The sequence below is a fragment of the Dama dama genome, chromosome 30 (assembly GCF_033118175.1).
Source record: "Dama dama isolate Ldn47 chromosome 30, ASM3311817v1, whole genome shotgun sequence".
NCBI classification, from domain to species: domain Eukaryota; kingdom Metazoa; phylum Chordata; class Mammalia; order Artiodactyla; family Cervidae; genus Dama; species Dama dama.
In genome coordinates this window covers 23,265,542-23,283,006 of record NC_083710.1, presented here as the reverse complement: position 1 = coordinate 23,283,006, position 17,465 = coordinate 23,265,542, and the positions used below count along the sequence as shown (strand labels likewise).

Below are 17,465 nucleotides of genomic sequence, written 5' to 3'. Positions count from 1 at the left end.
TGCAGGCTGATTCTTTACTGTTGAACAACCAAGGAAGCCCTCAATAATTCTTTGTTAAATGAATGAAGACTTTGCACACGGCAACCAGGAACCAGATCATGTAGGGCCTTGTAAGTCCTCCATTTTATCTTAAATGTGAAGGAAAGTCATTGGAGAGTATGTGGTCTGACTTACAGTTTATTTTTTATTTTTTTGACTTACAGTTTAAAAGAATTACACTAGGACTTCCCTGGTGGTCCAGTGGTTAAGACTTCGAGCTTCCAGGGTAGGGGGCATGGGTTAGATCCCTGGTTGGGGAGCTGGGGAACTAAGATCCCGAATGCCATGGGGTGTAGCCAAAAAATAAAAATAAAATAAATTAATTAAAAAGACCGCTGGCTGTAGTGTGGAAGGAAGATTATATCAGGGGTAAGAGTGGCCTGGGGGCAGTTAGAGGCTAATGCAACATCCAAGCAAGAAAGATAATGAGGACTTGAGTTAGGGTGAAAAAAAGGTCAGATTTTTAGATATATTTTGGTGTTACAGAATGGCAGAACTTGTTAATAATGAGGGTCTGGGGGTGGGGGGAGAGGAATTGAGGATAACATCTAGGTTTTTGGTCTCAAAACTTAATCTTCCTCAGCCTGTTTCCTCTTCTGTAATATGAGGATAATTAGAGCATCTCTCTGTTGGGACTATTGTGAGAAAGAGCAGAGGACCTTGATGGCTCACACATCACATGGTAAACGCTCAGTAAATGTTAGCTCTTCTATTACCCTAAAGATAAGTGTTCCCTAGGATTGCAAAAATATCCACCCCACAGAGACTGAGGGGAAAAAAAAATTGTTTTGTAGAGTGTACCCTCCCCTCCCAAGGGACAGATATTTATTTAACAGAATACTTAGCATTAGTGTTGGAACAGTTCACTTGCACACAGATACCTAGATATCTCAAATGGCTCATAATTCTCCTTTAAGTAGTGCTGTCCATTTAATATTTAGCAGAAGGAGTAAATAAAAGGTGAAATTACAAACCTCTGCTGATTGGAAAGTCAATCGAAATGTAAGAAAAAGTACATCTGAAATAATAGTGATTAAAAAAAAAACCAAAACCAAGTATTCGCTGCATTTTAATACACCAGAAACTAAAACACCACACTGCCTCGTTCAGCACAGGACACCTCTTTGTCAGTTGTAACTCTCTGCAAAGCCAACTTTTTGGCTGCCTTGGCCTGTCCTTACTTCCCCCTGGAAAACTGTTTTAAACTTAGCACAGATAACATTTTGCCTCTATTGCAATTAGCAGCTTCTCTCAGTGGGTCACCTGGCTTGGCAAGTGCTTGTGTGGGGTAACCCAGTCTCCTCTCTCAGAGCCTCCCGATGGTGGCCTCCAGGTAGCACGTGAAGAGCTGTCTGTGGGGAACGGAGGGGTTCCTTCATGCTCTTCAGGGGCTTTCCTGCTAGCATCGTCTTCCGCCTCAGCAGATCTCCCTGATTATTGGTTATCTGAGCCCTCCACCCAACTAGAGACCAGCTTTTCTTCTTCGCAGACAGCCTCTCAGCCCTGCCCCCTCACAGCCAAGGCCTTTTAGGGACCTTTTTCTCTTCCTGAAGACCTCCGCTCAGTCCTCTCCTCAGGTGAGACCCTAGGACATTTCTTCCAGGGCTGTTTTCCTGCTTTACTGACTACGCCAAAGCCTTTCACTGTGTGGATCACAGCGAAATGTGACAAATTTTTAAAGAGATGGAAATACCAGACCACCTTATCTGCCTCCTGAGAAATCTGTATGCATGTCAAGAAGCAACAGTTAGAACTGGACATGGAACAACAAACTGGTTCCAAATCGGGAAAGGAGTAGGTCAAGGCTGTATATTGTCACCCTACTTATTTAACTTATATGCAGAGTACATCATGCAAAATGCTGGGCTGGATAAAGCACAAGCTGCAATCAAGTTTGTGGAAAGAAATATCAATAACCTCAGATACGCAGATACCCTTATGGCAGAAAGCGAAGAGGAATTAAAGAGCCTCTTGTTGAAGGTGAAAGAGGAGAGTGGAAAAAGCTGGCTTAAAACTCAGCATTCAGAAAACTAAGATCATGACATCCAGTCCTATCACTTCCTGGCAAATAGATGGGAAAACAATGGAAACAGTGACAGACTTTATTTTGGGGATTCCAAAATCACTGCAGATGGTGTCTGCAGCCATGAAATTAAAAGATGCTTGCTCCTTGGAAGGAAAGTTATGACCATTCTTAATAGCATATTAAAAAACAGAGACATTACTCTGCCAACAAAGGTCCTTCTAGTCCAAGCTATGGTTTTTCCAGTAGTCGTATATGGATGTGAGAGTTGGGCTATAAAGAAAGCTGAGTGCCGAAAAATTGATGCTTTTGAACTGTGGTGCTGGAGAAGACTCTTGAGAGTCCCTTGGACTGCAAGGAGATCCAACCAGCCCATCCTAAAGGAGATCAGTCCTGGGTGTTCATTGGAAGGACTGATGCTAAAGCTGAAACTCCAATACTTTGGCCGCCTGATGCGAAAAACTGACTCATCGGAAAAGACCGTGATGTTGGGGAAGATTGAAGGCAGGAGGAGAAGCGGACGACAGAAGATGAAATGGCTGGATGTCATCACCGACTCGATGGACATGAGTTTGAGCAAGCTCCGGGAGTTGGTGATGGACAGGGAAGCCTGGCATGCTGCGGTCCATGGGATCGCAAAGAGTCAGACACGACTGAGCAACTGAACTGAACTGTTTTCTTGCTATCCTTCTCCTCAAGTAGGGGGAGCTGCCTCTTCTGCACTCTTAGAGCTGCTTTGATCTGTCTAGTGACAGCCCCTGAGAGCTGGGCCTGACTGCCCCAACTTGGTCTTCAGCTGGATCCTAGTGGCCTCTCACAGGACAGGGACCATCCTACTTCTAGTGGCTGACCCTGGAGTCCAGATGTCCCACATGGCCTGGACAGACTATCCTTGATCATCTTTCCTGCCAGCCACTCCCTGCAGACCCCACAGACAAGCCGAATACAACAGTGGCGGGCTCAGATGGAGACACTCAGGAACAGGGGAGAAAGCTGATGAAGAAATCAGCTTCAGAAAGAAAGTTGTGGTTCCTCCAAAACAGCAGACTACAAGGGGGCAGTTACATTTAAAGTGCTCCAAGCACACGATTCTCCGAAGATTTGGGCATTTGAATTTGGGGTTTCTGTTTTGGGGTTTTCTGTTGTTTGTTTGATTTTTTAGCCGTGGCACACAGCATGTGGAATCTTAGTTTCCCTGACCAGGGATGGAACCTGCGCCCCTGACAGTGGAAGCTCAAAGTCCTAACCACTGAACCACCAGGGAATTCCTGGGGTGGTTTTTTAGTTTTCCAAAATGAGAAAAAAAAGGTTGTCAGATGACTTTTTCTCACCCTGGAAACCAAAGCCTCACCTGGAATCATAATGTAAAGCTTCAGACTCAATCTGGTGGACAGGTTCACCACTCACACATTCTTTCTCACATCTTTATCATTTATTACATGATAGATTTTCCCTAAAAGAGATATTATTAAAGGCCAACTTCACACCTTTTAAAAAGTACCTATGAAATGTGATCTACATTCATGATTAAGATGGTGTTTTCAAAATTTTACGAATTTTATTTAACAATTATTATAGTACTTTTTTATGTACCAAGGATGATCCTAAGGTTATAAAATTAACCTATTTAATCCTTAAGCTAATGAAACATTTACCATTATTAACCTCATTTATAGGTGAGAAAATTAAGTCACAGAGAGGTTAAGTAACTTGCACAAGGTCACACAGCTAATAAGTGACAGAACCAAGAATTCAAACCCAGTGACCCTGTATGCTGAGGTCACTAGGCTATGCTGCCTCTATAAAGGGTCTGAAAAACAGACAGATAGATGGATGTGCTGTGCTGTGCTGTGCTGAGTCACTCAGTCACGTCTGATCTTTGTGACCCCATAAACTGTAGCCTGCTAGGCTCCTCCGTCCAGGGGATGTCCCAGGCAAGAACACTGGAGTGGGTTACCATGTCCTCCTCCAGGGGATCGAACCCAGGTCTCCTGCATTGCAGGCAGAGATAGATAGATTTTTAATATATATTTATCATATATAAAATATATACTGTGTGCTTGGTAGCTCAGTCGTGTCCGACTCTTTGCAACCCCATGGACTGTAACCCGCCAGGTTCCTCTGTTCATGGAAGTTTCCAATGGAATGGGTTGCCATTTCCTACTCCAGGGGATCTTCCTGACCCAGAGATCGAACCCACATCTCCTGCATCTCCTGCATTGGCAGGCAGATTCTTTACGACTGAACCACCTGGGAAGCCCCATAAAATATATACTATATGCATATATTTTTGTGTATAAATGTTATATTTTATGCAGGTACATATGTATGTGTGTGTGTGTGTATGAGAGCAGGATTGTAAGTGCAGTTTTCCAAATGGCCCTGTTTTTGGGTGTTTTCAAAGCATGGCTAAAACCCAGAAAAGTTGTATATAATTTTTCTGTAGCTACATCCTCTTCAGGAGACTAGGGGACTGGTTTCATAAACGTCGGCTTCTCCTCTGACAAATGAGGTGGTTAAATCAGAAGAACTAGTTCGTCAAGTGAGTGTAAGAAGCGTCCAAATGCAAAATTATTCAAATTTCCTGGAAGGCTGACCAGGTAATTTTCCTCTTTAGATCTGACTCTGGGAGGTGTCCTGATTCAGTATTCGGTAAGCTAACTCCGGACTATTCTTGTGCCTTTTGGACTAAATATAATGCGAGTTTGTTCTGTTCAATAGTTCATATTCTAATTCTTATGTGCAGGTTTAAGTTTAAATTTCTAGGGTCTCACGCCTCCGGATTCACCAAAAAGGTAATGCTCAAGTAAACAAGTGGGGCGTTCTAGCTACTGGTGCAACTGCGCCCCCTGCCGGCGCTGGGCCGGCAAGCCGGCCTCATCAGAGGGCCTCTCCCGCTCCCCCCAGCACATCGCAAACTTTAGCCCTTCCCCTCTTTTGCAGCGTTCCAACCAAGCCAAACTGGCTTAGCGCTGCCCCGAGCTAAGCACAAGTGCACTTAGCGCTGAGGATCGAAGGTAAATCAAAGCCTCGCAGCCTTAAAGTATCTCACGGTCTATCGGGGCACACCCAAAGCAGCGCATTAGACTGCAGCTGCAGCCAGCCTCCTGTCCCATACGTTTGCAACCACAAGTGGCACGCCAGAGCCTGAACCAAACAGCATAGTACAATGCCCTTTTGTTGGAAAGGAGGACTATGACTCACCCCATCATTTTCTGTGTGCGCAGAAACCACGGCCTACACAGGAGCGACGAGACCAATCGGTCGGTGCTTCGCTGAAGCCCCAGGTTACCTGGAAGCTGTCCCGATAGCGAGCTCTCCAGGGTGGGCTCCAGAGGGACTGCACAGAAAACTCAGGATTAAGGTTAACAGGGGCCAGGAGGAGCTCTATGCATTCGGATATTAAATTAATAAGTAACAAGTGCATTAAAAATATGTGACCAAGACCTCTGATACATTAGGAGCAAGATGTTAGCTTAGCTTCCCAACTAGATTTTGTTGGATTTTTTAAAAACAGAATTTTATCTGTTTGTGTTTTTCAAACTAGGCCAAGAGGCCTCCTCCACTTCTAAAATACAAAAATTCTTTCTGTTCCTCTTCTCAAACCAAATCAGACTCTGGACACACCCAGGAGCTCACTGTGTCTTTTAGTTAACTCTCTGTCGCCTTTCACTTTAGAGAAAGTTCTGCCGGTAACAAAACCTGCTATACTAGCCAAGAGGGAAAGGGACTTGAAGGAAGAGGAAGAACACATTTTTAATAATTGTTCTCAAAACATATGAGGATAAAAAGTAAAAGAAGTGGAGAAATATGCCACTCCATGCAGGGGTCACTCTGGACAAGTGTTTCTGAGCTATGGCCTATAGGTCAGCCATCATGGCAACCAAAGGAGAATGTAATTACAAATGAGGACCTGGGAGGAATCTCTAAGATGGTTCCCACAAAGGGTACAGTGGAGAAAAAAAATCTATGCAAACGAAGAAAGGCAACACTGGAACCTCAGGAGAGCAGAGAAGAAGAAAAAGGTGAGAAGGGAGAGAGAGTGAGGTGGGAAGCAGAGAGAAGGGGTGAGTGTGGGTAGCTACGGGCAGGCTGCATCAGGGTGAACATCTCACGTTTATAATTTAATGTAAGTATTGCATGGCTTTGTAAAAAAGCAGGCAAGGAAAGAAGAACTTCAGTGTTCTCATACACATACACATAGAGTAAATATGTGAAAATGCAGACAATGCAGAAGAGCATAATGTAGAAGTGAAAGTCTCTCCCCCACCAACAAACAGCTATTAATGTTGGAGCAGAGGTGCAAGGGGTTGGGACAGGCAGGAGGCCAGGCAGCCCTGAGACAGAAGACAGAGGCCAGCCCTGGACATTGTGGTTTATTTAAACCGAAGGTTTTCAGCTAATGGCTTCACTGGAAGCCCTTACACAGGCTACCCCCACCCCTATAATTCCTCACCTAATTCTCAGCAAATGTGAGAACTGTGGCCAAAAACAACAGCCACCTCCCTATTTGATTTAATCAGAAAAAAACCCAAACAAACACAACACCTCTACTTTTATGCATGCCTGAAATGTTAAGAATGTACCTGTAGCAAATTTGAACAGAGCTTTGTTATGTACTTAAACTGAGTGAAAGTGTGTATGACAAATATACAAATGTCACTCTCAGGACCTGGGTCAGGTGGTGTGTGGTAGTGAAAGCTGTCCAGTTATGTCGTATTTATATCTCTGTCCTCTGTCCTAATTTACAGGAGGTGACAGTGGGAATGAAGATGAGGCGGGAGAGGAGGAGATGGTGGAGTACTGTCTTAATGCCTGGTGATAAATGAAAATGCTGAATTTCCACAGGTATGTTAGAATTGCACACATCCCATAGAAAGGTTAAGATAGCATTTTCTCATATAGTGTTAACATAAAATAGTTACTCCTGAAGAATGATTAACATATTACTTATTAAAGAAATAATAATACCATTTATGTAATAAATCATGAATAATAGATATTTATCAGAAACAGAGTCTCCTTTATACAGTTATAAATGAGTTCTAGTTGTTATTTTAATAATAATCCTTTAGTACTCTTGCCTGGAAAATCCCACGGACGGAGGAGCCTGGTAGGCTGCAGTCCATGGGGTCTCGAAGAGTTGGACACAGCTGACCGACTTCACTCACTTTCACTTCACTTGTTGAACAGGAGATTTAAGATTGCCCAGTGCCTCTGATGTGAATCAGAGGTGCTAAATAAGCTCCAACTGCACGCTATTAGGCTGTATATAAGTATGTATATCACCAATGCAATGAACATGAACTTGGGCAAACTCCAGGAGATGGTGAGGGACAGGAAAGCCTGGCATGCTGCAGTCCATGGGGTTGCAAAGAGTCAGACATGACTGGGTGACTGAACAACCACAAGTATATACAAAAAATGTATGCCAATTAGAGTGATCATAATGTTAGATGAATATATTTGAATAAAATTAAATACTAAAACACATGGTAACTGAAATGGTTTCTCTCTCACACACACACATTGTTTTTAACCCCAAGCTTTTCTGAACAAAAACAGAAGAAAAATGCAGAATATATAAAGCCAAGCTGGAGTAGGTCCTATGCAGTGAGCTCTTTGGGGTCCCTAGCAGAGACATACATTGCAGTCTGTTCACAGTCATCCAAAGTAAGACAGCAGAACAGGGACGTGAAGACTTGAGAAGACTTAGTCTTCTCAGCATCATCCTTTCAAAGAGCTATCATCAGACTCCTTTTGATTCTAAAGGGAAAAGGATAATAACACTCTTCTTCTTAAGGAGCTAATTCTCTCTGGTTGAAGTAGTCAAACCACATAGCTCTTTCTGTTTATTTACAGCGTTGTAATTGTATAACAGGATAGAAGTACCAATGCATTCAATAGATAAAATACACTTTATTTAAAGTAGGGAAGGATTTCCTGGGGGACGCATGAAATTAAGAATGTTAGGATAATTTTGTAAACTATCCAGGTGTAATTACCAACCAATAAAAATAAAATATTTCATAATACTGTTAGTTTTCACTAGATATTGGTTTATAAATCGTGGTTCTATTGTTTACCTTGTCGCAACAAAGTCCTTAAAACCAATATTCTGTATTTGGTGATATGTACTAGGTGGAAATCTTTATAATCCTGGAATTCTACATGCAAAAAGCTGCCCAGGTAGGCCCCAGCTCTGGGTGTGCGGTACATACAGGCCGCGAGAGCATCCTTGTGATCCAGGGGCCTAGGTTGGCTGGACCTTTCCCAAGGGACCCTGAAATAACACAGCTAAAAGTGGAGAAACAGAAGCTAAGATCTCAGCTGATAAAATGGGCCTTGCATGAGGTCAGAGGACAAGTAAAGTCATCAGTAAGAGAACAGTAGTGATTAGAACCAGAAGTTGAGAAGAAGAACAAGGCTTTATGAGGGCTAAATCAGCTAAAACAGTTCAAAACTGAGGCCCCGAAGGACAAAGAGTGTAAGAATATTCCCCATCCCCTGTTTTTAGTCACTGGTTTAGGGGATGATTTAGGGGGTTCCCAGGTGGTGCTAGTAGTAAAGAACCTGCCTGCCAATGCAGGAGACATAAGAGATGCGAGTGCAATTCCTGGGTCGGAAATATCCCTGGAGAAGGGCAGGGCAACCCACTCCAGTATTCTTGCCTGGAGAATCCCACGGACAGAGAAGCCTGATGGGCTATAGTCCACAGGGTTGCAAAGAGTCAGAAGTGACTGAAGTGACTTAGTGCACATGCAAGCGTTACTGATTTACACTGAGAAATTCATGGCCACAAGCAACCAAAGTGATGATGATGATGGTGGTGGCATGATTGGTGTATTTTCTCCCTGAGCTCCAGACGTGTGATGCAACAGCTCTTAATCAAGAGTTGGTTGCTTTTCTGGTTTGATTGAGAAATCACTGTCACAAGCATAAGAAAAACACAAATAGTGCATTCTCTCTGCGGGCCTACATGGGAATTAGAAGGTAGCCCGATGAACAGGGAATCCACTGGCATATGGTGATGATAGTTTAAGGGTCCATCTCACTGTTGGAGTATCTTACTCCCCCACAGCATCTGCATTAGAGCTGGATTTGCCACTGGGACCAGAAATGCTGGCTGTTCGTCCTTTGGGATCTAAAGCTGTGAAAAAGGGAGAATCGAGGGGACTAGGAATTGTTTCTGCATTCTAGGTAATGTGGAAGATTTTGCAGTTTCTTTTTTGTAAATTGGAGATATGACCACCACCACCACCACTATCACCCACCCCTCCCCCCAACCCCACCAAAAACACAAACAGAAACCTCCTAGGCTCTAGGAATGGAGTCTTGTAGTACTCAAAGAATAATATGGTCCCGTCAGTTTTAGCCTCAGCCAAAGATGGAGGAACTAGCATTTCTGATAGAATTAAGAGATCGAAGATACTGTTTACTGAAAATAAGCCATGGATGGAGGATTCAGGGAAACAGGGACAAAACTGTATCCTTAGCACCTAACAGGGCTTGGTTCACAGAAGGTGAAGATACGCATTTGAAAATGAATAAACAAATAGATAAACCAGAAAATCAAAATACAAGGGTGACGAGGTAACTAGTTTTAAATAATAAAAACCCTGAAAGATCAGAATCCAGGAAATTAGATTCAGTCTAAAAAGCTATCAAGCCTGGAAATCAGAATACAGGTCTAAACATAACAGTGGCCTCTTTTGCATTTCCTGCTGAACTAGGATGGCATTAAATTTCTAGATTTTTTTCCCCCAAACATTTTATCATGAAAATTTACAAATTTACAGCAAAGTTGAGAGAATTTTATAGTGACTACTGTGTAATTACCACCTGGATTCTACCATTAATATTTTACTATTCATGGGTTTTTTCAGTTCAGTTCAGTCACTGAGTCATGTTCGACTCTTTGCTACCCCATGGACTGCAGCACACCAGGCCTCCCTGTCCATCACCAACTCGCAGAGTTTACTCAAACTCATGTCCATTGAGTTGGTGATGCCATCCAGCCATCTCATCCTCTGTCATCCCCTTCTGCTCTCAATCTTTCCCAGCATCATGGTCTTTTCAATTTAGTCAGTTCTTTGCATCAGGTGGCCAAAGTATTGGAGTTTCAGCTTCAACATCAGTCCTTCCAATGAATATTCAGGACTGATCTCCTTTAGGATGGGCTGGTTGGATCTCCTTGCAGTCCAAGGGACCCTCAAGAGTCTTCTCCAACACCATGGTTCAAAAGCATCAATTCTTCAGTGCTCAGCTTTATTTATAGTCCAACTCTCACATCCATATATGACTACTGGAAAAATCATAGCTTGGACTAGATGGACCTTTGCTGACAAAGTAATGTCTCTGCTTTTTAATATGCTGTCTATGTTGGTCATAATTTTCCTTCCAAGGAGCAAGCATCTTTTAATTTCATGACTGCAGGCACCATCTGCAGTGATTTTGGAGCCCCCCCAAAATAAAGTATGTCACTGTTTCCATTGTTTCCCCATCTATTTGCCATGAAGTGATGGGACCAGATGCCATGATCTTAGTTTTCTGAATGTTAAGTTTTAAGCCAACTTTTTCACTCTCCTCTTTCACTTTCATCAAGAGGCTCTTTAGTTCTTCTTCGCTTTTTAATTTTTATTCATTCGTTTATGTATTTTTGGCTGTGCGGGACCTTCATTGCTGTGCACAGGCTTTTCCCCAGTTGCTGAGCATGCTCTTTAGTTGAGGTGCTCGGGCTTCTCACTGCAGTGGCTTCCCTTGTTGCAGGGCTGGGGCTCTGGGGCTTGGGCTTAATAGTTGTGGCACACGGTCTAGTTGCCCCTTGGCATGTGGGATCTTCCCAGACCAGGGATTGAACTATGTCCCCCACATTCACAGTCAGATTCTTAACCACTGGACCACCAGGGAAGTCCCGTATGTGGTTCGCATGCCTGCTAAGTCACTTTAGTTGTGTCCAACTCTGTGCAGCCCTAAGGGCTGTGGCCCGCCAGGCTCCTCTGTCCATGAGATTCCCAGGCAAGAATACTGGAGTGGGCCTCCATTTCCTTCTCCAGAGCATCTTCCCGACTCAGGGATCAAACCCGTGTCTCTTTACATCTCCTGCATTGGCAGGTGGGTTCCTTACCACTAGTGCCAGCTGGGAAGCCCAGTGTAATCTCTATATACCCTCAAATGCTGAAAGATAACACTGGAAAAACACCTGCTTTAGAAGCAAATGGTCCTAATACCTGGTTCTAGCACTTACTAGTTATGCTTTTGCTTAAGTTACTTAATCTTTCTGAACCTCCATTTCCAGATCTTATAAATGCGGATCATGATTTTTACAGTGATGTTATGAGGCTTAATAACATGTGAGAAACATTGGTGTCTTGGTGATTAGTAGTAACTCACATCCAGTTGCATTAGCCAGAATAGTTTACATTTTTAATTTTCATGTGAATTTCTTAGATGAACATCCATATCTGCATATGTATAGTAAATATATTCATATATGAAAAATCTTATTTGGCTCTTATTTCAAAATGGCTAATATATAAAAGAGATGGTAATATTCAGTTGATTATTTGAAGTTGTGTTCATAACTTTGCTCACAAATAAAGTACCCATTGTGCCAATATGCTGTTCTAGTGAAGCAAAAAAACCATCATGTACATTTTACAGAGAAATATTGATAAAGTTAGCATATTATATAATATTTCTAATATTTAAAGGAATGTTGTTATAAAGCCATCATACTCTGATTGGAATTAGAATAAATCTTCTAATTAAAAGGACAAAAGTCTTGTCCTTTACAGAATGGCACAATCACAAAATGTGATTATTTGAGCCACATAATGTTGGAGAAGAATTTATTTCTTTATCATTGCTTATTTCATTAAGCAATGATACAGTTTTGATATAAACCATTAAGACAGTAAGAGATATCAAAAATCACCTGTGTGATAAATTATAGTCAATATATTATAAGCAATATAGTCAATATATTATTATTACATGATAATATGTACACAATTACATAATGTATGTATAATAATATATACATAAAATATGTATATATGTATGCAATATACATATATTACATAATTATTACATATATTACACATGTAATTCAATTATATATATAATCATATAATATAGTTATATATGTAATTATATAATAATTACAATTATTACATATTTAACATAATAATATATTGACTATATTATATAATATATTAATATATTATTTTAAGGGGCTTCTCCAGTAGCTCAGATGGTAAAGTATCTGCCGTCAGTGCAGGAGACCCGGGTTTGATCCCTGGGTTGGGAAGATCCCTGAAGAAAGAAATTGCAACCCACTCCAGTATTCTTGCCTGGAGAATCCCATGGACAGAGGGGCCTGGCGAGCTACAGTCTATGGAGTCCCGAAGAGTTGGACGCGACAGACGGACTAACACTTCGTTTTACTTCACTATATTATAAGCATATGAAAGTAACCTATGTGATTGAGAAGTTTTACTGCCTATATATAGAAAAAGAAATGTCATTTTAAAAATTATTGACAATAGATATATAGGGAATATCAAATGGTGGAACCCTTAAAAATTATTTCATAGAAAAAGTATATCCTTTTGCAATGTTATTGTGTGTGCAGCTAATAACATACTAAGCTACTTTGATCAGCAATCCAAACAGGATTTATAGCTAACCTAAAATGTAACACTGGCTCCTTCAAGTAATTCATTGCAGCGTTTATCAACAAAGCTTATCAGCCAAAAATCCTAGTGAGAGAGTCCATAAATCAATGAATGTGGCCGTCAATGCTGGGAGATTTCTTGAACAGATACAAAAGGCACTCACCCAAAAGGAAAAAATTGATAAATTGGATCTAATTATGATTAAGGACTTCAGCAAAAGGCACCACTAAAAAAGCAGATAAAAAAAGCCACAGACTGGAAGATGTTACTGAATGCAAGTTCACGAGTTTGTGTGCCCAGCACACAGTGAGGCCAGACAAACCCAAAATGTCAGAGTTTGGAGCAGAGAAAGTTTTATTGCAGGGCCATGCAAGAAAAATATGTGGCTCACGCTCATAACCCCCCAGACTCCCCTGGTTTGGGGGGAAAAGCTTATATATGCAAAACTTGGGGTGAGGGCTGCTGGGTGTGAGACTTTCTTCTGATTGGTTGGTGATGAGGTAACAGGGTGGTGCTCTGGTAATCTGGTACTCTCCCTTGAAGTTGCCAACCTCTACTGGGTGGGGATTTTGGTTTGGGTAGAACTCAAAGATATTGTTACCTATACCTCTTGAGGAGGCACCAGGGTCTCGCACTATAATTTTCTGATTGTTCCTCATTTGTTTCTATATCCCCTTACTTCCCTGGTTAGCAACTGTTTAAATCTGCTCTTTGGTATTCAGGAAGGTCTAGGAGACAGAAGCCCTTTTCCTGCAAATAAGAAAACAGGGGACACAGAAAGGCTTTTGTGCGCAGGAGGGCCCCACAAAGGTCCTGGTTGCTTTCAAGATATTCATAATATCTTATATCTGACAGAAGACTTTTACCCAGAATATATTTAAAAACCCTTACAAATCAATAATGAATAAACAACAATTCAGTTGTTTAAAAAAGGCAAAGACTTGAATAGGCACTTCATGCTCAAGACAGCCTGCTTTATCTTCCACAGAAGAGAAGGAGATTAGGTACACATCTTCTAGGTTGAAAAAAAAAATGAAAGTATTAATTGCTCAGTCATGTCTAACCCTTAGTGACCCCATGGACTGTAGCCCGCCAAGCTCCTCTGTCCCTGTGATTCTCCAGGCAAGAATACTGGAGTGGGTTGCCGTTCTGTTCTCCAGGGGATCTTCCGAATCCAGAGATTGAACCCTTGTCTCCTGCATTGCAGGCAGGTTCTTTACCATTTGAGCCAACAGGGAATCCAGGTTGAAAGTTTTTGGTAAATCACATTTTTTTATTCCCTGGCATCTTATTTATAGAGCACATGCTATTGACTTCTTTTTCTTCCTTTTTAATATTAAAAAATTGTTCTGCTTTATCCTCTATTATTCTTATTTTCCTGCACTTTTATCAAATACCTTTATTTTACCCCATTTTCTTTTCCCTTCCTATGCCAGATCTCTATGTTTTCCATCTGCATCCTGGCTTAAGTGTCTTAGACATTGAAAGTACTAAATATCCTTTTCTTTGGGCCATTTAGAAACATCCTATGAAGGACACTGCAGGAAAATATTCAGTGGTACTGCTAACAGCAAAGCTGCAAGATGACTAATGTCCGTGTGTTGCAAGTAAAAGGTTCTTCCTGTTATTTGTCTTGTTTTGGTTGTTAAATATAGGTAATACACCCTATAATTCAGCAAACCCGGATTGAATGAGTGCAACTAATGCCAGGTAAATTTAAACATCAACTTCTGAGGTAAGGAAGAGAAGGAAGTAAATGAAAACGGGGGTATCGACTCTTAAATTTGACACCCTAGGGAGGCAGTTTGCATAGTGGTTAAGAACACAGACCAGATTTGCCTGGATTTGAATGTAACTTCCCTTATTGACTATGTGACTCTGAGCACATTTGTTATCTTTTCTTTGCCTCAGCTTCCTCATCTGTAAAGTTGGAGGACAGTTTGACCTCATGGGGTTATTTCAATAATTAATTTAGTTTATTAAAAGTAAATACTTTTACTTACTTACTTTTACTTAGAACATTGCCTGGCAATAGTAAACACCACATAAAAGTCAGTTACTATCACTCAAAATTATAATAATGAATAGATGAAGGCCCCAGAAACATTTTTAGTTTTTAGAAGTCTGAAGTGGTTTTTTTTTTTTTTGTAGTGTTTCTGATTTTTAAAAGATCACCAATGGGGCTTGGATTACTCCAAGGGAAAAAAAAAGTGTGGCTTAATACACTGATAAATGAGTTTTTAAGAAAGAAACCACTTTGTATGACCCAGTATAAGGAGTAAAGTTGACTCACAGGAGATGTCTGGCTGACATGAAAACCATTAAAGAAAATCCTGAGCACAATGTTGACCTCAACTCGGGAACACATGCTTTACATTATCATCCTATCACTTCTTGAGTTCCTGGCATGTGTCGCTGAAACAGACAGGCTTGGTTTTTTTTTTTTTTTTTCAAGTAGTCATTCTCTGTTATTGCTTTTGACTTAGATAAACGACCTTCTAACTAACTATTGGGAAACCTTTTGTAGACTTTATTTGTGATGGTTATTTAAAGTGATAGCTGTGAAAAACTGTCAAAATATCTTTTAACAGTGTGCTTTTCCAAAAGAAAGGCCAATTTCTTTGAAAGTAATAATGAAAGGATAATAGAATCCCAGATATAAGAAGGAATAAGGTCTGTGAGCTCATGGATGGCATTCATCTGCCAAGACAGGAAAGTCTGTCTCGGGAGCTAACCGGTTTTGCTTGCTTCATACTGCTGAGTACACTTGAGTAGCTGCAACAGGAGCAAAGTACACTGGGCAGTGCCCCAGCAAATGACTTTTCTTGCCAGGAAAGACTAGCGCAATTCTGCCTCTACAGTGAAGGCTGATTCACAGCTGTATAAGAGTCTGGCTTTTCACTGAAGATGTGACTACCTTAAATGGCCTGAATGTTCATTATATATTCAATATATATACTACCATTAATAGGGCTTCCCCAGTGGTTCAGCGGTACAGAATCGGCCTGCAATGCTGGAGACACAGGAGACGTGGTTTCCATGCCCTGGGCTGGGAAGATCCCCTGGAGGAGGGCATGGCTACCCACTCCAGTATTCTTGCCTGAAGAATCCCATGGACGGGGGAGCCTGGCGGACTACAGTCCACAGCATCACAACGAGTTGGAGATGACTGAGCACGCGTGAACGCACGCACTACTTTTAATAATATTTCTGAATATTTTACCTTATAACAACTAATTTTATTGTCTAAACACATGAGTTATGGCAGCTTATGGCTAATTCAGAGATTAGTGAAACATACAAAAATAAAGTGCACATCTGCCTTTTGAACTGAGAGCACATTTAAGAGGATTGTAGCCTTAATTGCAAGAGTCAGAACTACAGAATTTGAAGTGGCATGATCTGGTGGAGCAAATACAGGGTTAGGAGTCAGACTGATGAGCTTTGAATCCCACCTTGTTTATTTCCTAGTCATCTGTGTCTACCCAAATTATTTAATCCCTCCAAGCCTATTGCTTCATCTGGAAAGTAGAGGCAATATTCACTCTCAAAGGTTTCAATAATTCAATTAGATATATATGTGAAAGAGTGCCTACCTTACACGCAGACAGAAAATTTTTTGTCTCTGCAACATTCTTTTCAACTCCCCACTCCTTCCCAATGGAAAAAACTAGAACATTAACACTTCTCAGAATATTGTTTTCAGTAAAAGAAAATTTCACATGTAAAATAATTACCAAGAAAATACTTTATCGGCAGTGAAGGGTTCAATCATCATCTTGATTATTAATCCTACGCTAACTAAATCTCAAAGTACAAAGTGCTCAGTTACTTCAGTCCTGTCTGACTCTTTGCGACTGTGTGGACTCTGGCCCTTCAGGCTCCTCTGTCCATGGGATTCTCCAGGCAAGAATACTGGAGTGGGTTGCAATGCCCTTCATAAGTATTATAATGAAAACACTATTTGTATAAACATCAGAAACACAGGCCCCTGAAAATTTTCTCCATAAAGTATATTTGTACTCAGGTCACCAAAATGTTGTGTAGAGGAACCCATTACATTGTAAAAGGGCATTCTGCGTCGGGGTTTCCAGGACTCGAAGCCTAGGGAAGCCTCCAGGAAGGAAACCTTATTTGGGAACAGAGGTTTGAGCCAGATTAATTTCAGGTTAATTCTAGATAGTCGTCCCACACCACCTCCAGACACCAAGTGGGATCTGAAGATGGAAAATAGATCGGAGCGGGTGATGTACGTAAGCACGAAGATGACAGGTAATCACCAAGGGAGATTGCTGTGTGGAAACAGGAAAGAACAAGCGGTAGAAACGGAGTACTTCGCTCGGAGGCCCCGCATTCTTCCCGCTACCTCCAGGTTCCCATCACACTCATCAGAACTCCATGCCCACGAGGAGGATGAGCTTGGAAGAGGCAGGTCAAGGATCGCCCTCCCACCCTGCCCAAGGGGTCCCTCCCAGTGTGGCCTCCAGCGCGCCTGCGACCGCGCGGCACCGGAAGGTCACCACGAAAAGCTCATCTCTGTACCTAAAATGCAGCAGGATCGAAGACTCAGAGCGCAGGATGTATATTCACAATGCAATCTTTAACAGCCATTAATCCTGGGCCCTGTGCGTCTGTCTAGGATTTGAGAACACTCTTCAGAAACCAGTCACGGTAAGGAGGGTGGGGGTGGGGGGCGCGTCAGAGGCTCTCGGATGGAGGCATAG

The 17,465-nt window shown here is 41.6% G+C and overlaps 1 long non-coding RNA gene across 1 annotated transcript; it reads left to right on the top strand.

The window, feature by feature from the left end:
• The first annotated feature begins 5,905 nt into the window (after positions 1-5,905).
• Positions 5,906-12,453, top strand: LOC133049133 (uncharacterized). The gene is made up of 3 exons (XR_009691224.1): positions 5,906-6,087; positions 6,814-6,910; positions 12,298-12,453. It is a non-coding gene; the product is annotated as an uncharacterized LOC133049133 (long non-coding RNA).
• Positions 12,454-17,465: the final 5,012 nt, after the last annotated feature.